A 24,780-nucleotide genomic window follows, 5' to 3' on the forward strand; every position below is an offset into this window, starting at 1 on the left:
TCAACACGATCATTGCTGATCTGGCCGTGGACTCAGCTCCACTTACCCCCCGCTCCCCGTAACCCTTAATTCCCTTATTGGTTAAAAATCTATCTATCTGTTACTTGAATACATTCAATGAGCTAGCCTCAACTGTTTCCTTGGGCAGATAAATCCACAGATTCATAACCGTCTGGGAGAAGAAATTCTTTCTCAACTCGGTTTTAAATTGGCTCCCCCGTATTTAGATGCTGTGACCCCTAGTTCTAGTCTCCCCGACCAGTGGTAACAACCTCTCTGCCTCGATCTTGTCTATCCCTTTCATTATTTTAAATGTTTCTATAAGATCACCCCTCATCCTTCTGAACTCCAACGAGTAAAACTGTTTCCCCCAGGTGTGGGAGAGTGCCCAGCGGCCGTCATATTGGTCAGGGCGGTCACACGGCGCATGCACGGTCCTTTGTGCAGGGACAAAGGGTGTGCGGTGCTTCAGGATGTCTGTCTTTTTGATTGGTCACATGTTTATGTCCAGCTCAGTGGCCCCTGAAAGGGAGCCTTGTTGTTCTGATAGTTGTCTGTTGACCCTGGGCAGCACGCCTCACCCTATTGTGTCAGACCAGTCCAAGCTAACCCTATTGGGCCAGCCCAGGCTCACCCTAATGGGCCAACACAGTCTCATCTCCTTGGGTCAGCCCGGGCTCACACTATTGGGCCAGACCGGGCTCACCCTATTGGGTCACCCAGGCACATCCTATTGGGCCAGTCCGGGTTCACCCTATTGGGCCAGCACAAAAGGCCCAGTGATCAACAGAGAAAATCTGCAGCTCATTTATTTTATTCTCACTTTGCGTACTTACCCAAACATGTAAACTGGAAATGATGAATACCATCGGCCTTTGAATGTGGAAGGAGAAACATTTTTCAGTTCTGTCTGTGGAAAAATATTTCAAACATCAGTGTCACTTTAAAAGCACCGAGACACACATACCCTGTCCGAGTGAAAATGTTCCAGTGCACTGACTGTGGAAAGAGCTTCAACCAGTTACACAGCCTGAAAAACATCGCACCATTCACAGCGGTGAGAAACTACACGTGTTCTGTGTGTGGACCAAACTTCAACTGATCGTCCAACATGGACAGACACAAGGACACCTGCTCCATGGAGAAATCATGGAAATGTGGAGATTGTGGGAAGGGATTCAGTTGCCAGTCAGATCTAGAAATCCATCATCACAGTCACACTGGGGAGAGACCATTCACCTGCTCTGTGTGTGGCCAAGGTTTCACTCAGTCATCTGATCTGCTGAAACTCCAGCGAGTTCACACTGGGGAAGTGTGGGAAGGGAGTTCCTCAGTCATTTGAATTGCGAGTTCGCAAGTGACTGCAGGGGTTGGGTTCTACTGTTAGTACTGCTGTTAATCACATCCTGACTGAATCGTGTTCATTCTGTGAGTTGGGAATTGTTTCTGCTGATGTTAATCACCCATAAAACACGGCGCTGGAGTTCAATATTTTGATATTTCAAATAACACAGTGTGTCGATACTTGATGTCTCCATGATAAGAGTTGACAAATTGATGTCTTGTTTTTGAAAGCTTCATTTTGCGCCTTTACTCCTTTCTAACTCTGTTTGTATCAGTTCTCAGACCTTTGGTTTCTCTCAGGACAAGTCACAGTTCCCCATACCGTCCAAAGTGTCTTGATGTCCAGGGTAGGGGTAGCTAACACGCCCAGGATCATTAAACACAAAATCCAGTCTGTTAATCACTTACAGATACTGGAATTTTCGTGTGTCCACAGCATCACTCTCACCTTCAATGTGTGAATAGACTATCACCCCTGGAAAGCTGGTTTCAATTTAAATTTGAATCCACTCAGTAAATGTATTTTTTTTTAATATCTACAAGTAAACCGATCACTTCAACTAATTGGCAAAGGTTTACAGTCAACTAGATGGACAAGTAAAAACATCGCGGCCCAATAACACAGCTCGATATTCACAGGAGAAAGTCTGTTATCTAAGTCCTCAATTGTCAGTTGGTGAGATGAGAGACTGAATCTCTTTCCACATTCAGCTGGTAAGTGGCCTCTCCCTGACGTGTTTCCACTGAACGCACATCTGCATCCATTCCCACAGTCCCCACATTTACAGTGTTTAATCAGCTGGGCACATGAGTCTCACAGGTTGACGAATGGTTGAAGTTCTATTCACACACAGATCATGTGTACTGTTTGTCACCACTGTGATTGGTGTTTTTCCAAAGGCTGATAATAACGTGATCCTGATGAATCCAGAGAATCTCTCAAATCTTGATGTGATATTATGTTTGAGTTACCAAGCTGCAGATTCTCCCCTTCTAATATCCTGCAAATGTAGATTACAAAAGTTGTTACTTTAAGTACAGGATAGAAATTCAGAACAGACAAGTCTAGTTTATATCGGACATTCTGTCCCCCTCCTGTCCCTCCGAAGCTGTAAAAGCCTTATTCTAGACACTCTCCCTCCATCCTTATTGTCCAAAATCAAATGCGAGTTACTTTCTCCAGGAAGTGCTGAATCTGGCTGGGTGCAATTCCACAGAAATGTGTTAACCTCTGGTGCTTCACCATCAGTCGACTCAGTGAGTGTCAGCAGGATTTCCACTGTGGTAGGCATCAGAGCCGAATCCAATCCTACACCCAAATGACATCCACAATTGATGTCACTGGATCAGTATCAAGAGCAAGGGCAGTGGCTAATTTTTACTCATACTTAGCGCAGTGCTACTGAGGACAATTATAACCCGTGAACTGCTGCCTTGGCTGAGAACAACTAACAGCCCAGACCAAGGACCGAACTTGGGAACATCCCAGTCAGTATTGCAGAGTGTTCCAAAATTTGGGGGGGTTGAGGGAGGGTTGGAAATAATATATTGAAACAAATTTTACTTCTACTTTAAACAAAACCTTCGTCACATTGCACAATTCTGAATTTTTTCCAAATTAAACAAGCAAGTCAAATGGATTATAAAAACAATGTGCCATTTTAGAAAGGCTCAAGTCACTGGAATAGACAGCTTCACAATCACAGGACAATACAGAAGGGAGCGAATGTTAATCGGAGCTCGGTTCGTGAAGTCCGCCGACACTCTGACATAAACTGGACTGTAGCTTTAGATATACATAGGCAGAGAAAAGAGAGTCCCTGTCCCTTTAAATAGCTACCCCATTCCCCAGGGCAATGGGAGCAGCAATGGCGCGCTATCTCTTGAGATACTGACACAGCAAACACCGCGGGATTGGTTCCCGCAGGTTCCTAAAGACCTAAGAAATACAATTGCATCAGGTTAAGAAGAACAACTGAAAACAATGCACACTGAGTCATTGCTGTGTGCGTGTGTGTGTGTAAGCAAAACACATTATTCTTAATCTTTGCTAGAGATAAGCTATTATCTGCACCAGTTATTATCCAGCATTTTATTACCGATCATTTACAATGTAATTGCAGAGTGTTTAATTCATTTCCCATTTATTGATGACCCATTGTCTTGTGTGCTATTGTTTAGAAAATTATGTCAGAATGAACATTCCTTTAACAAGGTGACCATGTCTGTCCGCAGTATTCAGTGGGAAGGGGATTAAATCGTTATTCTGGGATTTGGACGCTGTGGGAACATCGGCGCAAAATCACACGTTTTAATATGAAATATGTCTGTTTTCTCACATGCCGAGCGGCTGTGAGAAGCGGAACTTTGAGTAAAAAATGGCGGTGCTCGTCCGGGGTTTGGCCCGGGACCTCTCGCGTTTCAAATGTGATCATTCGTAAGCAAGAATCATAGCCCGAGAACAACGGGCCGCCGACAGTGAAAAGCGCAGCTCTCAGATTCTGCCGGTAGTGAGAAAAGATATTAGACCCATCGTGATTGTGCTGTCCCTCAGAGACCTATCTATTTAGTCCCCCTCGCCATAGTCCTGCAAATGTCATCCTTTTGACGAATATGTTATTAATTTGAGACATGACATGAGCAAAGTACAGCATCCTTTTAAGAAAAAGATGAATTTGCCGATGAGGTTAAATATGAATGACAAAACGACCAGGCAGGTCAAAGCTGTAGGACAACGACGAGGAGGATGGGATTCGAACCCATGCGTGTAGAGCTCAATGAATAAGCAGGCCATCGCCTTAACCTCTCGGCCACCTCGTCCACTCCATAGCGCATCTTCAGCGATTTAATCTCCTGCTTTGTGTATCCAAACAGAAATAATGTGCAAGAAAGTCCACTTCACAGCTTGCTCTGCCCGTGCATGCAGATCGACAATGATGAAAATGTGCCATGAGATTCTATAAGCAAACAGCCTTCCTTCACTTCAGGTGAGTGACTGGAAGAGATGGTTGGTTTCTCAGTAGAATCGCAAACAATAATATAACATTTAAGGCAGTGAGCGAAGACGACCGCGGCAGGACTCGAACCTGCACTATTCTGATAATTTTGCAGTTTGTGATCGAAGTCAGACGCCTTACCCATAAGGCCACGCGGCCTCTGACATTAGCGTACGTTGTGCTGTTGTGTATATTGGGAGCAAATTCGGGGCAACTGCAATATCAAGGAGTGGATTTCGGAAAAGATGAGCATATTTCGAATGAATGAACAGGCGCACTGCGATCTGGGTGCGCACCGGCGCAGGCAACCCCGATGAGAAAATCTGTTTTAAAGGGAAAGATTATGAACCGGAACTGACAACCAGCCCGTTTAAACAGACACAGAATGATCCGGGACTACAAGGGACATCCCTTTTACCCAGATGCAGAATTACCCTTGACTGACGGCAGTTGCCTTTTAAAAGAATAAAGTGAGATTTCTATCTTCCCTGAATGCAATTGTGCAGTGGGGCTCAGGACCACGCGGGGCTCAGACGGTTATTGAAGCCACAGGTGATAGACAGGCAGGAAGCAGGGAGCGACCTAAATCCAGCCCAGACTGAAATATATATATTTTTAATATTTTAAGAAAATAAATACGTTTAAATTTTGTTTTTAAAAAATTGAATTTGATTTGTTTTAAATAAATAAATAATTGATCCATAATCTATGTATTTTTTGATTGAACGAAGACATTGTGACTAGAAGAATTTCATTGAATGCAGTCAATAAATACGCAAACACAGTAAGCCCATGATGGAAGACAAGCCAGGAGGGAAGGTGTGGGCTACAAAGGCGTAAAGTCGTGTGTGTCTTTCTGTTGGATCTGACAGCAGTTACTTGTGCTGTGAAAGAGGTCAAATGTAATAGAGCCCGGTGCAGGCAGAACAGAAAACGCATATTTATTTTGGATGTTAAAAATTTGAGATTATATATAAATATACACATATATATACATGTATAAAGAAAGTCCATCAGTCAGTCATGTCTTGTCTTGTGTTGGTTTGATTTGATTTGAATTTGAATTAGAAAATGAGGATGGATGATGTTATCATGTCACACAGCCCTGGCTAAAATCGCTATATTTCTAACTTTTGTATTTTCCCTTCTTTCAGATGTGGAATAGCAAAATCCCACAGCAGAATCTTCTACTGTCAGAGAGTCCACGAAGAGTGTTCACTCAAATCAGTACGGTTTCAAGTTGCATGTAATGCATTTTTCTCACATGACAGTAAGATCGCACAGCACGTTTGTACACACACTGGCTTACACAAACACACAAACAAACTAAAATTCCTGCACCCTCCAAAGGCAGTTTTTAAAATTTGAAAATGGAAATCCGGGACATACAGCACATCCCTTTTAAACAGACACAGAATGATGCGGGTCTGATAGCACACCATTTTAAACAGAAAGAGAATGATCTAGGACAGACAGCACATCCCCTTAAAAGGGACACGGAAATAGAATGAATAAAAACAGATAAATATGTAAAACTCGGCAGGTCGTGCAGATTCTGTGGATGAAGAACCCGGTTTCACGTTCTGTCGGATAATCATTCCGATATTTTAGGAAAAAGTTAAAGATTACGGATGTTTTCAACAAAAATAGCGCCTGGTAAAATACACAGCGAGAAAGGTCAAATGGGAACGTCTGTGAGACAGGAGTGATTAAAAATTAAATGGCAAAATGGAGAAAGGCAAAGTGGGTGGTAATCGGGCAATAAGGTAAAAAGGATGGTCCAGAGGAGGTGTTAGTAAGAATAGCAGAACCATTACCAGACAATGGGAGCGGTGCTTATCATCCGATACGTTGAACCTAATGTTGAGGCCAGAAGACGAGAACATGCCTACAATATAGGGTGTCACCGCCTTTTAATCAGACCAGGCAGCTTGGCCAGCCCGGATTGATTTCCTGTCCGCTTTGAATTCGGCAGCCAAGGGACTAATTCAAAAGTCATCTTCTCTTATCTTTTCAGCTCCAGAGAAACAGGACGCACTGATATTCAGTGCAGAGGTGGAGATTGACGCTGAATGTATGCTTTTCCCAATTGAGGTGAGCTAATGCGTACAGACAGGAAGAGATACTGATCAAGTAATGGCCGGAACTAAACACGCGTTTAGGTTATCCAACGAGTCACAGAGCCGAGTACCTCTGAGATACTTTAACTTTACTCAGTTTGGCGCGTTTCACTTTGCTCTGGGATTTGGAGGCTGTGGGAACATCGGCGTAAAATCACACGTTTTAACGTGAAACATGTCTGTTTTCTCCCATGTCGAGCGGCTGTGAGAAGCAGATCTTCGACTAAAAAATGACGGGGCTCGTACGGGATTTGGCCCGAGACCTCTCGCATTTCAAATGTGATCATTCCTAAGCGAGAATAATACCCGTAGACCAACGAGCCGCCGACAGTGAAAAGCGCAGCTCTCAGATTCTGACAGTAGTGAGAAAAGATATTAGGCCCATCGTGCTTGTGCTGTTCCTCAGAGACCTATCTAATTAGTCCCCCTCGCCATAGTCCTGCAAACGTTATCCTTTTGACGAATATATAATTAATTTGAGACATGACATGAGCAAAGTACAACATCCTTCAAAGTAAAAGGGGAAATTGGCGATGAGGTTAAATGTGAATGACCAAGGAGGTCAAAGCTGTAAGACAACGACAATAAAGATGTGATTCGAACCCATGCGTGGAGCGCACAATGGATTAGTAGTCCATCGCCTTAACTTCTCGGCCACTTCGTCTTTTCGCTGGCCCATCGTCAGCCATTCAATCTCCTGCTTTTTATTTCCAAATATAAATAATGTGCAAGAATGTCCACTTCACAGCTTGCTCTGTCCGTGCATGCAGATGGACAATGATGAAAACGTTCCATTAGATTCCATCAGCAAACAGCCTTCCTTTTCTTCAGGTGAGTGACTGGAAGAGATGGTTGCTTTCTCGGCAGAATCGCAACAAAGGATTTCAAATTTCACGCATTGAGCGAAGTGTTCTGCGGCAGAACTCGAGCCTGGAATTATCTGATAACTTCGCGGGTATGATTGAAGTCAGACGCATTATCCATTAGTCCACGCAACCTCCGCCATCATTATACATTGTATTGTTGTGTATATTGGGCGCAAATTCGCGGCAACTGCAATATCAAGGAGTGGATTTCGGAAAGATGAGCATATTTTGAGTGAATGAACAGATGCACTGCGATCTGGGTGCGCACCGGCGCAGGCAACCCCAATGTAAATTGGAACACAACAGTTTAACAATTCGGTCATTGCAGCTGAAATCATACTCCTTCTCAAACAATACAGGATGACCCGATTTATGAGAAAATCCATTTTAAAGGGAAAGATTATGAACCGGAACTGACAACCAGCCCGTTTAAACAGACACAGAATGATCCGGTACTACAATAACATCCCTTTTACCCAGATGCAGAATGACCCTTGACTGTCAGCAGTTCCCTTTTAAAAGAATAAAGTGAGATTTCTATCATCACTGAAGGCAATTTTGCAGTGGGGCTCAGGACCACGCGGGGCAGAGGCGGTTATTGAAGCCACATGTGATAGACAGGCTGGAAGGAAGGAGGGACGTAAACCCAGCCCAGTCTGAAATATATATATATATTTAACATTTTAAGAAAATAAATGCATTTACATTTTATTTTCAAAAAATTTAATTGATTTGTTTTAAACAAATGAATAATTGATTCATACTCTATATATTTTTTGATTGAACGAAGGCTGTGTGACTGGAAGAATTTCATTGGAAATGGGTGCAGTCAATAAATACCCAAACACAGTAAGCCCATGGTGGAAGACAAGCCACGAGGGAAGATGTGGGCTGCAAAGGCGATATTTTAAAGTCGCGTATGTCTTTATGCTGGATCTGAAAGCAGCTGCTTGTGCTGTGAAAGAGGTCAAATGTAATAGAGCCCGGTACAGGCAGAACAGAAAATGCATATTTATTTTGGAAGTTAAAAATTTGGGATTATATATAAATATACACATATATATACATGTTTAAACAAAGTCAGTCAGTCAGTCATGTCTTGTCTTGTCTAGATTTGATTTGATTTTAATTAGAACATGAGGATGGAGGATGTCATCATGTCACACAGCCCTCGCTAGAATCGCTACATTTCTAACTTGTGCATTTTCCCTTCTTGCAGATGTGGAATAGCAAAATCCGACAGAAGTGTCTTCTACCGTCAGAGAGTCCACGAAGGAGTGTTCAATCAAATCAGTACGGTTTCAAGTTGCATGTAATGCATTTTTCTAACATGACAGTAATATCGCACAGCACGTTTGCACACACTCTGGCTGACACAAACACACAAACAAACTAACATTCCTTAACCCTCCAAAGGTAGTTTTTGAAATTTGAAATTGGAAATCCGGGATAGACAGCACATCCCTTTTAAACAGACACAGAATGATGCGGGACAGATAGCACACAATTTTAAACAGACAGAGAATGATCTCGGACAGACAGAACATCCCCTTAAAAGGGACACGGAAATAGAATGAATAAAAGCAGATAAATATGTAAAACTCGGCAGGTCGTGCAGATTCTGTGGAGGAAGAAGTCGGTTTCACGTTCTGTCGGATGATCATTCCGATATTTTAGGAAAAAGTTAAAGATTACAGATTTTTTCAACAAAAATAGCGCCTGGTAAAAATACGCAGTGAGAAAGGTTAAATGGAAACGTCTGTGATACAGCGGAACGCAGGAGTGATTAAATAAAAAATGGCACAATGGAGAAAGGCAAAGTGGGTGTTAATCGGGCAATAACGTAACAAAGGATGGTCCAGAGGAGGTGTTAGTGGGAACAGCAGAACCATTAGCAGACAATGGGAGCGGTGCTTATCATCCGATACGTTGAACCTAATGTTGAGGCCAGAAGACGAGAACGTGCCTTCAATATAGGGTATCACCGCCTTTTAATCAGACCAGGCAGCTTTGCCAGCCCGCATTGATTTCCTGTCCGCTTTGAATTCGGCAGCCAAGGGACGAATTCAAAAGGCAGCTTCTCACATCTTTTCAGCTCTAGAAAAACCGGACGCACTGATATTCAGGGCAGAGGTGGAGATTGACGCTGAATGTATGCTTATCCCAATTGAGGTGAGCTTATGCGTACAGACAGGAAGATATACTGATCAAGTATTGGTCGGAACCAAACACGGGTTTAGGTTATCCAACGAGTCACAGAGCCGAGTACCTCTGAGATATTTTAACTTTACTCAGTTTGGCGGGTTTCACTTTACTCTGTGATTTGGATGCAAAGGGAACATCGGCGCAAAATCACACGTTTTAACGTGAAATATGTCTGTTTTCTCACACGTCGAGTGGCAGTGAGAAGCGGAACTTTGAGTAAAACATGGCGGGGCTCGTCCGGGATTTGGCCCGAGACCTCTCGCATTTCAAATGTGATCATTCCTAAGCGAGAATCATAACCGTGGACCAACGAGCCGCCGACAGTGAAAAGCGCAGCTCTCAGATTCTGACGGTGGTGAGAAATGATATTATGGCCCATCGTGCAAGTATTGTCTCTCAGATACCTATCTAATTAGTGCCCCTCGCCATAGTTCTGCAACTGTTCTCCTTTTGACGAATACATTATTAATTTGAGACATGACATGAGGAAAGTACAGCATCCTTGTCAGTAAAAGGGGAATTTAGCGATGAGGTTAAATGTGATTGACAAAACGAGGTCAAAGCTGTAAGCCAACGACGATGAGGATGGGGATGGGATTGGAACACATGCGTGCAGAGCACAATGGATTAGCAGTCCATCGCCGTAACCTCTCGGCCACATCGTCACTTGTGCAGCGCATTGTCAGCCATTCAATCTCCTGCATTTTGTATCCAAACAAATATAATGTGCAAGAAAGTCCACTTCACAGCTTGCTCTGCCCGTGCATGTAAATCGACAATGATGAAAACTTGCCATGAGATTCTTTAAGCAAACTGCCTTCCTTTGTTCAGGTGAGTGACTGGAAGAGATGGTTGGTTTCTCGGCAGAATCACAACAAAAAAATAACATTTCCCGTAGCGAGCTCAGTTTACCGCTGCAGGACTCGAACCTGCAATTTTCTGATAACTTCGCTATTATAATCGAAGGCAGACGCCTTAACCTTTAGAGCACGCGACCTCTGCCATCAGCGTTTATTGTGTTGTTGTATATATTGGGAGAAAATTCGGGGCAACTGCAACATCAAGGAGTGGATTTAGGAAAAGATGAGCATATTTCGAGTGAATGAACTGAGGGACTGCGATCTGGGTGCGCACCGGCGCAGGCAAGCCCAATGTAAATTGGAACACAACAGTTTAACAATTCGGTCATTGCAGCTGAAATCATAGTCCTTCGCAAACTATATAGGATGACCCGGGTTTATGAGAAAATCCGTTTTAAAGGGAAAGATTATGAACCGGAACTGACAACCAGCCTTTTTAAACAGACACAGAATGATCCGGGACTGCAAGGACATCCCTTTTACCCAGATGCAGAATGACCCTTGACTGACAGCAGTTGCCTTTTAAAAGAATAAAGTGAGATTTCTATCTTCCCTGAATGCAATTGTGCAGTGGGGCTCAGGACCACGCGGGACAGAGACGGTTATTGAAGCCACAGGTGATCGACTGGCAGGAAGGAGGGAGGGACGTAAAACCATCCCACACTTACACATATATATATATTTGACATTTTAAGAAAATAAATACATTTAAATTTTATTTTAAACTAATTGAATTTGATTTGTTTGAAATAAATAAATAATTGAATCATTATCTGGATATATTTTTTGAGAGAACGAAGGCTGTGTGAGCAGAATAATTTCATTGGAAATGAGGGGTGCAGTAAATAAATACCCAAACATAGTAAGCCCATGGTGGAAGACAAGCCACGAGGGAAAATGTGGGCGACAAAGGCGATCTTTTAATGTCGCGTGTGTGTTTCTGCTGGATCTGGCAGCAGCTGCTTGTGCGGTGAAAGTGGTCAAATGTAATAGAGCCCAGTGCAGGCAGAACAGAAAAAGCACATTTATTGTGAAAGTTAAAAAGTTCAGATTGAATTCATGTATACATATATATATATATATATACTTGTATACACACAGTCTGTCAGTGAGTTATGGCTTGTCTTGTCTTGATTTGATTTGTTTTGAATTTGAAAATACGGCTGGAGGATTTCATCATGTCACACAGCCCACACGCAAGCCCTGCCTAAAATCGCTATATTTCTAACTTGTGTATTTTCCCTTCTTTCAGATGTGGAATAGCAAAATCCCACAGCAGAATCTTCTACCGTCAGAGAGTCCACGTAGGAGTGTTCAATCAAATCAGTGCGGTTTCAAGTTGCATGTAATGCATTTTTCTCACATGACAGTAAGATCGCACAGCACGTTTGAACACACTCTGGCTTACACAAACAAAGAAACAAATTAAAATTCCTGCACCCTCCAAAGGCAGTTTTGAAATTTGAAATTTGGAATCTGGGACATACAGCACATCGCTTTTAAACAGGCACAGATGGATGCGGGTCTGATAGCACACCATTTTAAACAAACAGAAAATGATCCCAGACAGGCAGCACATCCTCTTAAAAGGGACGCGGAAACAGAATGAATAAAAACAGATAATTGTGTCAAACCCGGCAGTTCGTACAGATTCTGTAGATGAGGAACCCGGATTCACGTTCTGTCGGACAATCATTCCGATATTTTAGGAAAAAGTTCAAGATGACAGATTTTTTCAACAAAAATAGCGCCTGGAAAAATACGCAGTGGGAAACGTCAAATGGGAACGTCTGTGATACAGCGGAACGTAGGAGTGATTAAATAATACATGGCACAATGGAGAAAGGCAAAGTGGGTGGTAATCGGGCAATAACGTAACATAGGATGTTCCAGAGGAGGTGTTAGTGGGAAATGCAGAACCATTACCAGACAATGGGAGCGGTGACTATGATCTGATACGTTGAACATAATGAACAACATGCCTGCAATATAGGGTTCAACGCCTTTTAATCAGACCAGGCAGCTTGGCCAGCCCGGATTGATTTCCTGTCCGGTTTGAATTCGGCAGCCAAGAGAATAATTCAAAACACAGCTTTTCATATGTTATCAGCTCAAGAGGAACAGGATGCACTGATATTCAGGGCAGAGGTGGAGAATGACGCTGAATGTATGCGTATCGCAATTGAGGTGAGCTTATGCGTATGACAGGAAGATATACTGATCAAGTAATGGCCGGATGCAAACACGGGTTTAGGTGATGCAACCAGTCACAGAGCCGAGTACGTCTCAGATACTTTAACTTTACTCTGTTTGGCGGGTTTCACTTTGCTCTGGGATTTGGACGCTGTGGGATCATCGGCGCAAAATCACATGTTTTTATGTGAAATATGTTTGTTTTCTCACATGTCGAGTGGCTGTGAGAAGCGGAAATTTGAGTAAAAACTGGCGGGTCTCGTCAAGGATTTGGACCCGCCACCTCTCGCATTTCAAATGTGATCATCGCTTAGCGAGAATCTACCCCTAGATCAACGAGCCGCTGAGAGTGAAGAGCGTAGCTCTCAGATTCTGACGGTAGTGAGAAAAGATATTCGGCGCACCGTGCGTGTGCTGTCCCTCCAGACCTATCTGATTAGTCCCCCTCTCCATAGTCCCACAAATGTCATCCCTTTGACGAATATATTATTAATTTGAGACATGATATTAGCAAAGTGCAGCATTCTTGTTCGCGAAAGGGGAATTTGGCGATGAGGTTAAATGTGATTGACAAACGACCGGGGGGTCAATGTTGTAACACAATAACGACGAGGTTGGGATTACGAACCCATGCGTGCAGAACACAACGGTTTAACAGTCGCTCGCCTTAACCTCTCGGCAACCTCGTCTTTCACTCACCGAAGCGTCAGCCATTCAATTTCCCGCTTTTTTATGCAAACAGAAATAAAGTGCAAGAAAATTCAGTGCAAAGCTTGCTCTGCCCGTGAAACCGGATCGACAATGATGAAAACGTGCGATTGGATTCTTAAAGCAAACAGCCTTGCTTTACTTCTGGTGAGTGACTGTACGAGATGATTGGTTTTTCGGCAGAATCCCAGCAACACAAAATCACAAATTTCACAGAGCGGTCTAATTGACCGCAGCAGGACTCAAACCTGCAATCTTCTGATAACTTCGCGATTAGGCCACGTGGTCTCTGCCATTTGCGCCAAATGTGCTGTTGTGTACATTGGGAGCAAACTCGGGCCAACTGCTGTATTAAGGAATGGATTTCGAAAAAGATGAGCATATTTCGAGTAAATGAACAGATGCCCTGCGATTTGGGTGCGCACCGGCGCAGGCAACCCCATTTGGAACACAACAGTTTAACAATTCGGACACTGCAGCTGAAATCACACTCCTTCTAAACTGTACAACATGATCCGGGATTTAAAGAAAATACGTCTGAAAGGGACAGATTATGAACCGCAACGGACAACCATCCAGTTTCAATAGACAGAGAATGATCCGCGACTGCAAGCACGTCCCTTTTACCCAAGTGCAGAATGACCCTTGACAGACAGCAGTTTCCTTTTCAAAGAATAAAGTGAGATTTCTATCATTCCTGAAGGCAATTGTGCAGTGCGTCAGTGAGCTTGGTGCTTATGACCACGCGGGGCTGGGACGCTGATTGATGCCACAGGTGATAGACAGGCAGGAAGGAGGGAGGGACGTAAAACCAACCCAGACAAAAAGCCAATTTATTAAAATATATATACATAATTTAAAAAAATGAATACATATGATTTTTATTTAACAAAAATTGAATTTGATTTTTTTAAATAAATATATCATTAATTAATCATCTATTTATGTTTTGACTGAACGAAGGCTGTGTGTCTGGATGGCTAGCATTGTACATAAGGGTGTGCACGCAGTAAATACCGACAGACACAGTCAGCCCATGGTGGAAGACAAGCCACGAGGGAAGATGTGGGATGCAATGGTGATCTTTTAAAGTGATGTGTGTCTGTCTGCTGTTTTTCAGTTGTGCAATGTTAGGATCCGACAGCAGCTGCTTGTGCTCTGAAAGTGGACAAGAGCAATAGAGTCCAGTGCAGGCAGATCAGAAAAAGAACATTTATTGTGAAATTTAAAAAGTGGGAATATATACATTGTATATAGGTATATATACACACACACACACACACACACACACACACACATATATATATATATAAACAAAGTCAGTCAGTGAGTCCTGTCTTGTCTTGTCCTGTTTTGATTTGAATTTGAAAATAAGGTGGTTAAGGTCATCATGTCTCAAAGCCCACACGCAAACCCTGGCTGAAATCTTTATGTTCCTAACTTGAGAATTTTGCATTTTTTCAGATGTGAAATGGCAAGATCCGACATCAGATTGTTCTTCTGTAAGATCCTCGAAGGAGTATTCAATCAAATCGGCTTCAATTCCACGTAATGCCTTTTTTCACACATGATATTAAATGTCCAGCAAGATCCCATAACACGTTTGCACTCACTCCCTCTCTTACACAAACTCAGCAACAAACTTAAATTCCTATACACTCCAAAGGCAGTTTTTGAAATTTTAAATTTGAAATCTGGCACAGACAGCACATCCCTTTTAAACAGACACAGAATGATCCGGGACTGATAGCATATCTCTTTTAAACAGACACATAAATTTCCGGGACTGAATGCAAATCCCTCTGAAGCAGATATCGAATGATCTTGGACCGAGAGTTCTTTCATTTTAAACAACCCCAGAATGACCCGAGACTGAGAGCAAATCCCTTTAGAAACAGACACAGCATGATCCTGGAATGACAGCAAATCGTTTTAGACCGACATAGAATGATTCGGGACATCTCGCATTTCCACTGTGAAAATCCCAAAGAGAGATCCATACACCTGGACCAACGAGCCGCCGACAGTAAAGTGCGCAACCCATTCTATATTAGAACGACATATTCTGACGATAGTGAAGAAAGCTTTTCGACCCAACGTGGCTGTGCTGTGTCTCTGAGAGAGCGATCAAATTAGTCCCCCTCTCCATAGTCCTGCGAATAAGATCATAAAAACATAGATGTTCCCTTTGATGTATATATTGGGCCTGAAGTCACTGTGCTCGGCTTCCCCCAGGCGCTCGACTGAAAACAGGAATCAGGTTCCACACCTACCTTTTGCTCCTGCGCCCTGCAGCAGTCCGCTTCTGAGGCATTCGCAGCGCATTCAGGTCTTGGAGATGCGGAGGGAGAAGTTGGATTCACGTGGCTCTGGACAGCCACTGAAGGTACAGGATTCGCATTCATAATAATAGCATCTCCGTAAGTACGGGTTCTCATTATTACGAATGAGAACGCCCCATCACCCAAACACACATAAAAATTAAAAAAACAACATCTCGCATATTTAATATTAATTTAAATTGAAATTTATAAATGTGTTAGAAAAAAATATATTTTTCGGATTTTTAAAAAAGTTTGGTATTTAGAGTTTAAAATAAACCTACCATAGTGGACAGGGTTTTTAACATAAAAATGTTATTGCATTTTATTTGTACATGTTTTTATATTTTTTATGTTTTAAATCTCTTACGCTGATAAAAGCAGTCGATGCACCTGCTTTTCACAGGCGCAAGACATTTAAGGACATTCGCTGGGCAATAGATAGGCAAATAGTGCATACTCACCCATGCGAATATCCTTCTCATGAAGAAGCGTTGGATGTGTCAAGTACGAATTTGACATTGGAAACACTGGTTTACAGTGCATGCATCCCGTACGCCAAAGAAGGGCTTTTGTGGGTCCTTGCCGGTAGCGTATGTACTCCGTAAAACACAGTGAGGCCGGAATTTCAGGCCCTATATTAATTTTAGACATGACATGACAAAAGTGCAGCATCATTGACAGTAAAAGGCAAATTTGGCCATGAGGTTTAAGGTCATTTACAAAACAACAAGAGGATTCCTTCGTTAAATACATTAAGGACGATTATGGGATCCGGACCCAGTCATGCAAATCACAATGGTTTAGCAGTTATTTGCTTTAAACTCTGCACCACCTCCTCTCCCGTTTGCAGCAACGTTAGGCATTCAATTTAGGGCTTTTTGCATCCAAACAGAAATATTCTGCAAGCATGTCCACTTCGCCACTTGTCCTGCCTATGCAACCAGATGGACAATGTTGAAAATGTGCCATTAGCTTTCCATTACTTCAGGTGAGTGGCTGTACACACGTGGAATTAAGTGCACCAGATACAACAGAAGGAGGAGCTGAGAAAACAGCGGAGTTAGGATATTCATAAAAAGGAGGAATTGGAATAGGGCTGTAGAAACAGGGAAATTAGAAGCTCCGGAAACAGAGCAATAAGGAGCTCCTGAAACAGAATGATAAGGAGCTCCAAGAACAGTGGATTAAGGAGCCCCTGAAACAGAGGGATAAGGAGCTCCTGAAAGAGGGGGATAAGGAACTCCTGAAACAGACTGATAAGGAGCTCGTGAAACAGAGGAATAAGGAGCTCCTTAAGCAGAGGAATAATGAGCTCCGGAAACAGATGGATAAGGAGCTCCTGAAACAGAGGATTTAGGACCTCCTGAAACAGAGGGATAAGGAACTCCTGAAACAGAGGGATAAGGAACTCCTGAAACAGAGGAATTAGGAGCTCCTGCAACAGAGGGGCAAGATGCTCCTGAAACAGATGCATAAGGAGCTCCTGAAACAGAGGAATAAGGAGCTCCTGCAACAGAGGGATAAGGAGCTCCTGAAAAAGAGGGATAAGAAGCTCCTGAAACAGAGGGATAAGGAGCTCCTGAAAGAGAGGGATAAGGAGCTCCAGAAACAGAGGGATAAGGAGCTCGTGAAACAGAGGGATAAAGAGCTCCATAAACAAACGGATAAGGAACTCCAGAAACAGAGGGATAAGGAACTCCATAACAGAGGGATAAGGAGCTCCTGAAACAGAGGCATAAGGACCTTAGGAAACAAAGGAATTAGGAGCTCCTGCAACAGAGGGATAAGGAGCTCCTGAAACAGAGGGATAAGGAGCTCCTGAAACAGAGGAATTAGGAGCTCCTGCAACAGAGGGATAAAGTGCTCCTGAAACAGATGGATAAGGAGTTCCTGAAACAGAGGAATTAGCAGCTCCTGCAACAGAGGGAAAAGGAGCTCCTGAAGCAGAGGGATCTGGAGCATCTGAAAGAGAGCGTTAAGGAGCTCGTTAAACAGAGGGACAAAGAGCTCCAGAAACAGATGGATTAGGAACTCGAGGAAGAGAGGGATAAGGAGCTCCTGAAACGGAGGGATAAGGAGTTCCTGAAACAGGCGAATTTGGAGCTCCTGAAACAGAGGGATAAAGAGCTCCAGAAACAGAGGTTTAATGAGCTCCGGAAACAGAGGGATAAGGCGCTCGAGAAACAGAGAGATAAGGAGCTTGTGAAGCAGAGCGATAAGGAGCTGATGAAACAGAGGGAGTAGGCGCTCCTGAAACAGATGGATAAGGAGCTCCTGAAACAGAGGGATAAGGAGCTCCTGAAACAGAGGGAGAAGGAACTCCAGGAACAGAGGGATAAGGATCTCTTGAAACAGAGGGATAAGGATCTCTTGAAACAGATTGATAAAGAGCTACAGAAACAGAGGTATAAGGAGCTCCTGAAACAGAGGGATAAGGATTTCTTGAAACAGAGTGATAAAGAGCTCCAGAAACAGAGGTATAAGGAGCTCCAGAAACAGATGGATAAGGAGCTCCAGAAACAGAGGGATAAGGAGCTCCTGAAACAGAGGGATAAGGAGCTCCTGAAACAGAGGGAGAAGGAGCTCCAGGAACAGAGGGATAAGGATCTCTTGAAACAAAGGGATAAGGATCTCTTGAAACAGATTGATAAAGAGCTACAGAAACAGAGGTATAAGGAGCTCCTGAAACAGAGGGATAAGGATCTCTTGAAACAGAGTGATAAAGAGCTCCAGAAACAGAGGTATAAGGAGCTCCAGAAACAGATGGATAAGGAGCTCCAGAAACAGAGGGATAAGGAGCTCCTGAAACAGAGGGATAAGGAGCTCCTGAAACAGAGGGATAAGGAGCTCCTGAAACAGAGGGATAAGGAGCTCCAGAAACAGAGGGATAAGGATCTCTTGAAACAGAGTGATAAAGAGCTCCATAAACAGAGGGATAAGGAGCTCCTGAAGCAGAGCGATAAGGAGCTCATGAAACAGAGGGTGTAGGCGCACCTGAAACAGAGGGATAAGGAGCTCCTGAAACAGAAGAATTAGGAGCTCCTGCAACAGAGGGATAAGTAGCTCCAGACACAGAGGTATACGCAGCTCCAGAAACAGAGGGATAAGGAGCTCCATTAACAGTGGGATAAGGAACTCCAGAAACAGAGGGAAAAGGAGTTCCTGCAACAGTGAAATTAGAAGTTCCTGCAACACAGGGATAAGTAGCTCCTGAAACAGAGGAATCAGGAGCTCCAGAAACAGGGGGATAAGCAGCTCCTGAAACAGAGAAATTCGCAGCTCCTGCAAGAGAGGGATAAGGAGCTCCTGAAACAGAGGAATTAGGAGCTCGTGCAACAGAGGGGCAAAGTGCTCCTGAAATAGAGGGATAAGGAGCTCCTGAAACAGAGGGATAAGGTGCTCCTGAAACAGAGGGATAAGGAGCTCCTGAAACAGATGGATAAGGAAATCCTGAAATAGAGGAATTAAGAGCTGCTGCAACAGACGTATAAGGAGCTCCTGAAACAGAGGGACAAGGAGCTCCTGAAACAGAGGGACAAGGAGCTCCTGAAACAGAGGGATAAGGAGCTCCTGAAACAGAAGGATAAGTAGCTCTTGAAACAGAAGAATTAGGAGCTCCTGCAACTGAGGGGCAAAGTGCTCCTGAAATAGGGGGATAAGGAGCTCCTGAAACAGAGGGATAAGGAGCTCCTGAAACAGAGGGATAAGGAGCTCCTGTAACAGAGGAGTTAGGAGCTCCTGCAACAGAGGGATAAGGAGCTCCTGAAACAGAGGAATTAGGAGCTCCTGCAAAAGAGGGGCAAAGTCCTCCTGAAAAAGAGCGATAAGGAGCTCCTGAAACAGGGGGATAAGGAGCTCCTGAAACAGAGGGATAAGGAGCTCCTGAAACAGAGTGACAAGGAGCTCCTGAAACAGAGGGATAAGAAGCCCCTGAAACAGAGGGATAAAGAGCTTCAGAAACAGCGGGATAAGGAACTCCAGAAATAGAGGGAAAAGGAGTTCCTGCAACAGTGAAATTAGAAGTTCCTGCAACACAGGGATAAGTAGCTCCTGAAACAGAGGAATCAGGAGCTCCAGAAACAGGGGGATAAGGAGCTCCTGAAACAGAGGAATTAGCAGCTCCTGCAACAGATGGGTAAGGAGCTCCTGAAACAGAGGAATTAGGAGCTCCTGCAACAGAGGGGCAAAGTGCTCCTGAAATAGAGGGATAAGGAGCTCCTGAAACAGAGGGATAAGGTGCTCCTGAAACAGAGGGATAAGGAGCTCCTGAAACAGATGGATAAGGACATCCTGAAATAGAGGAATTAGGAGCTCCTGCAACAGAGGTATAAGGAGCTCCTGAAACAGAGGGACAAGGAGCTCCTGAAACAGAGGGATAAGGAGCTCCTGAAACAGAGGCATAAAGAGCTCCAGAAACAGAGAGATAAGGAGCTCCTGAATCAGAGGGATAAGGAGCTCCTGAAACAGAAGAATTAGGAGCTCCTGCAACAGAGGGGCAAAGTGCTCCTGAAACAGATGGATAAGGAGCTGCTGAAACAGAGGGATAAGGAGCTCCTGAAACAGGGGGATAAGGAGCTCCTGAAACAGAGGAATTAGGAGCTCCTGCAACAGAGGGATAATGAGCTCCTGAAACAGAGGAATTAGGAGCTCCTGCAACAGAAGGGGCAAAGTGCTCCTGAAACAGAGGGATAAGGAGCTCCTGAAACAGGGGGATAAGGAGCTCCTGAAACAGATGGATAAGGAGCTCCTGAAACAGAGGGACAAGGAGCTCCTGAAACAGAGGGATAAGGAGCTCCTGAAACAGAGTGATAAAGAGCTCCATAAACAGCGGGATAAGGAACTCCATAACAGAGGGATAAGGAGCTCCTGAATCAGAGGCATAAGGACCTCATGAAACAGAGGGATAAAGAGCTCCTGAAACAGAGAAATTAGGAGCTCCTGCAACAGAGGGATAAGGAGATCCTGAAGCAGAGGGATAAGGAGCTCCAGGAACAGAGGGAAAAGGAACTCCAGAAAGAGAGGAATAAGGAGCTCCTGAAACAGGGAAATTTGGAGCTCCTGAAACACTGGGAAAAGAAGCTCCAGAAACAGAGGGATAAGGAGTTCCTGAAACAGACGTATAAGGAGCTCCTGAAACAGTTGGATAAGGAGCTCCTGAAACAGAGGGATAAGGAGCTCCAGGAACAGAGGGATAAGGATCTCTTGAAACAAAGTCATAAAGAGCTCCGGAAACAGAGGTACAAGGAGCTCCAGAAACAAAGGGATAAGGAGCTCCAGAAACAGAGGGATGAGGAGCTCCTGAAGCAGAGCGATAAGGAGCTCATGAAACAGAGGGTGTAGGTGCTCCTGAAACAGAGGGATAAGGTGCTCCTGAAAAAGAAGAATTAGGAGCTCCTGCAACAGAGGGATAAGGAGCTCCTGAAACAGAGGGACAAGGAGCTCCTGAAAGAGAGGGATAAGGAGCTCCTGAAACAGAGGCACAAAGAGCTCCAGGAACAGAGAGATAAGGAGCTCCTGAAACAGAGAGATAAGGAACTCCAGAAACAGTGGGATAAGGAGCTCCTGAAACAGAGGAATTAGGAGCTCCTGCAACAGAGGGGCGAAGTGCTCCTGAAACAGATGGATAAGGAGCTCCTGAAACAGAAGGATAAGTAGCTCCTGAAACAGGGGGATAAGGAGCTCCTGAATCAGAGGGACAAGGACCTCCTGAAACAAAAGAATTAGGAGCTCCTGCAACAGAGGGACAAAGTGCTCCTGAAACAGAGGGATAAGGAGCTCCTGAAACAGGGGGATAAGGAGCTCCTGAAACAGAGGAATTAGGAGCTCCTGCAACAGAGGGACAAAGTGCTCCTGAAACAGAGGGATAAGGAGCTCCTGAAACAGGGGGATAAGGAGCTCCTGAAACAGTGGGATAAGAAGCTCCTGTAACAGAGGGACAAGGAACTCCTGAAACAGAGGGATAAGGAGATCCTGAAACAGAGGGATAAAGAGCTCCATGAACAGCGGGATAAGGAACTCCAGAAACAGAGGGATAAGGAACTCCATAACAGAGGGATAAGGAGCTCCTGAAACAGAGGCATAAGGACCTCATGAAACAGAGAGATAAAGAGCTCCTGAAACAGAGAAATTAGGAGCTCCTGCAACAGAGGGATAAGGAGATCCTGAAGCAGAGTAATAAGGAGCTGCAGAAACAGAGGGAAAAGGAACTCCAGAAAGAGAGGGATAAGGATCTCCTGAAACAGGGAAATTTGGAGCTCCTGAAACACTGGGAAAAGAAGCTCCAGAAACAGAGGGATAAGGAGTTCCTGAAACAGAGGTAGAAGGAGCTCCAGAAACAGAGGGATAAGGAGCTCCTGAAACAGAGGGATAAGGAGCTCCAGGAACAGAGGGATAAGGATCTCTTAAAACAGTGATAAAGAGCTCCAGAAACAGAGGTATAAGGAGGTCCAGAAACAGAGGGCTAAGTAGCTCCAGAAACAGAGGGATAAGGAGCTCCTGAAACAGAGGAATTAGGAGCTCCTGCAACAGAGGGATAAAGTGCTCCTGAAACAGATGGATAACGAGTTCCTGAAATAGAGGAATTAGCAGCTCCTGCAACAGAGGGATAAGGAGCTCCTGAAGCAGAGGGATCAGGAGCTTCTGAAAGAGAGCGTTAAGGAGCTCGTTAAACAGAGGGACAAAGAGCTCCAGAAACAGATGGATAAGGAACTCGAGAAAGAGAGGGATGAGGAGCTCCTGAAACGGAGGGATAAGGAGCTCCTGAAACAGGCGAATTTGGAGCTCCTGAAACAGAGGGATAAAGAGCTCCAGAAACAGAGGTTTAATGAGCTCCGGAAACAGAGGGATAAGGCGCTCGAGAAACAGAGAGATAAGGAGCTTGTGAAGCAGAGCGATAAGGAGCTGATGAAACAGAGGGAGTAGGCGCTCCTGAAACAGATGGATAAGGAGCTCCTGAAACAGAGGGTTAAGGAGCTCCTGAAACAGAGGGAGAAGGAGCTCCAGGAACAGAGGGATAAGGATCTCTTGAAACAGAGGGATAAGGATCTCTTGAAACAGATTGATAAAGAGCTACAGAAACAGAGGTATAAGGAGCTCCTGAAACAGAGGGATAAGGATCTCTTGAAACAGAGTGATAAAGAGCTCCAGAAACAGAGGTATAAGGAGCTCCAGAAACAGATGGATAAGGAGCTCCAGAAACAGAGGGATAAGGAGCTCCTGAAACAGAGGGATAAGGAGCTCGTGAAACAGATGGATAAGGAGCTCCTGAAACAGAGGGATAAGGAGCTCCAGAAACAGAGGGATAAGGATCTGTTAAAACAGAGTGATAAAGAGCTCCATAAACAGAGGGATAAGGAGCTCCTGAAGCAGAGCGATAGGGAGCTCATGAAACAGAGGGTGTAGGCGCACCTGAAACAGAGGGATAAGGAGCTCCTGAAACAGAAGAATTAGGAGCTCCTGCAACAGAGGGATAAGTAGCTCCAGACACAGAGGTATACGGAGCTCCAGAAACAGAGGGATAAGGAGCTCCAGAAACAGTGGGATGAGGAGCTCCTGAAGCAGAGCGATAAGGAGCTCATGAAACAGAGGGTGTAGGCGCTCCTGAAACAGAGGGATAAGTTGCTCCTGAAAAAGAAGAATTAGGAGCTCCTGCAACAGAGGGATAAGGAGCTCCTGAAACAGGGACAAGGAGCTCCTGAAAGAGAGGGATAAGGAGCTCCTGAAACAGAGGCACAAAGAGCTCCAGGAACAGAGAGATAAGGAGCTCCTGAAACAGAGAGATAAGGAACTCCAGAAACAGTGGGATAAGGAGCTCCTGAAACAGAGGAATTAGGAGCTCCTGCAACAGAGGGGCGAAGTGCTCCTGAAACAGATGGATAAGGAGCTCCTGAAACAGAAGGATAAGTAGCTCCTGAAACAGGGGGATAAGGAGCTCCTGAATCAGAGGGACAAGGACCTCCTGAAACAAAAGAATTAGGAGCTCCTGCAACAGAGGGACAAAGTGCTCCTGAAACATAGGGATAAGGAGCTCCTGAAACAGGGGGATAAGGAGCTCCTGAAACAGAGGAATTAGGAGCTCCTGCAACAGAGGGACAAAGTGCTCCTGAAACAGAGGGATAAGGAGCTCCTGAAACAGGGGGATAAGGAGCTCCTGAAACAGTGGGATAAGAAGCTCCTGTAACAGAGGGACAAGGAACTCCTGAAACAGAGGGATAAGGAGATCCTGAAACAGAGGGATAAAGAGCTCCATGAACAGCGGGATAAGGAACTCCAGAAACAGAGGGATAAGGAACTCCATAACAGAGGGATAAGGAGCTCCTGAAACAGAGGCATAAGGACCTCATGAAACAGAGAGATAAAGAGCTCCTGAAACAGAGAAATTAGGAGCTCCTGCAACAGAGGGATAAGGAGATCCTGAAGCAGAGTAATAAGGAGCTGCAGAAACAGAGGGAAAAGGAACTCCAGAAAGAGAGGGATAAGGATCTCCTGAAACAGGGAAATTTGGAGCTCCTGAAACACTGGGAAAAGAAGCTCCAGAAACAGAGGGATAAGGAGTTCCTGAAACAGAGGTAGAAGGAGCTCCTGAAACAGAGGGATAAGGAGCTCCTGAAACAGAGGGATAAGGAGCTCCAGGAACAGAGGGATAAGGATCTCTTAAAACAGTGATAAAGAGCTCCAGAAACAGAGGTATAAGGAGGTCCAGAAACAGAGGGCTAAGTAGCTCCAGAAACAGAGGGATAAGGAGCTCCTGAAACAGAGGAATTAGGAGCTCCTGCAACAGAGGGATAAAGTGCTCCTGAAACAGATGGATAAGGAGTTCCTGAAACAGAGGAATTAGCAGCTCCTGCAACAGAGGGATAAGGAGCTCCTGAAGCAGAGGGATCAGGAGCTTCTGAAAGAGAGCGTTAAGGAGCTCGTTAAACAGAGGGACAAAGAGCTCCAGAAACAGATGGATAAGGAACTCGAGAAAGAGAGGGATAAGGAGCTCCTGAAACGGAGGGATAAGGAGCTCCTGAAACAGGCGAATTTGGAGCTCCTGAAACAGAGGGATAAAGAGCTCCAGAAACAGAGGTTTAATGAGCTCCGGAAACAGAGGGATAAGGCGCTCGAGAAACAGAGAGATAAGGAGCTTGTGAAGCAGAGCGATAAGGAGCTGATGAAACAGA

General features: G+C 44.4%; 1 non-coding gene across 1 annotated transcript; it reads right to left on the bottom strand.

Moving 5' to 3' along the window:
- Window positions 1-4,409: 4,409 nt before the first annotated feature.
- On the bottom strand, window positions 4,410-4,499 carry trnar-ucg (transfer RNA arginine (anticodon UCG)). The gene is given in 2 exon segments: window positions 4,410-4,445; window positions 4,463-4,499. It is a non-coding gene; the product is annotated as a tRNA-Arg (tRNA).
- Between the last annotated feature and the right edge of the window lie 20,281 nt (window positions 4,500-24,780).

Source organism: Pristiophorus japonicus, unplaced genomic scaffold (genome assembly GCF_044704955.1).
Source record: "Pristiophorus japonicus isolate sPriJap1 unplaced genomic scaffold, sPriJap1.hap1 HAP1_SCAFFOLD_58, whole genome shotgun sequence".
In the NCBI taxonomy this organism is placed as follows: domain Eukaryota; kingdom Metazoa; phylum Chordata; class Chondrichthyes; family Pristiophoridae; genus Pristiophorus; species Pristiophorus japonicus.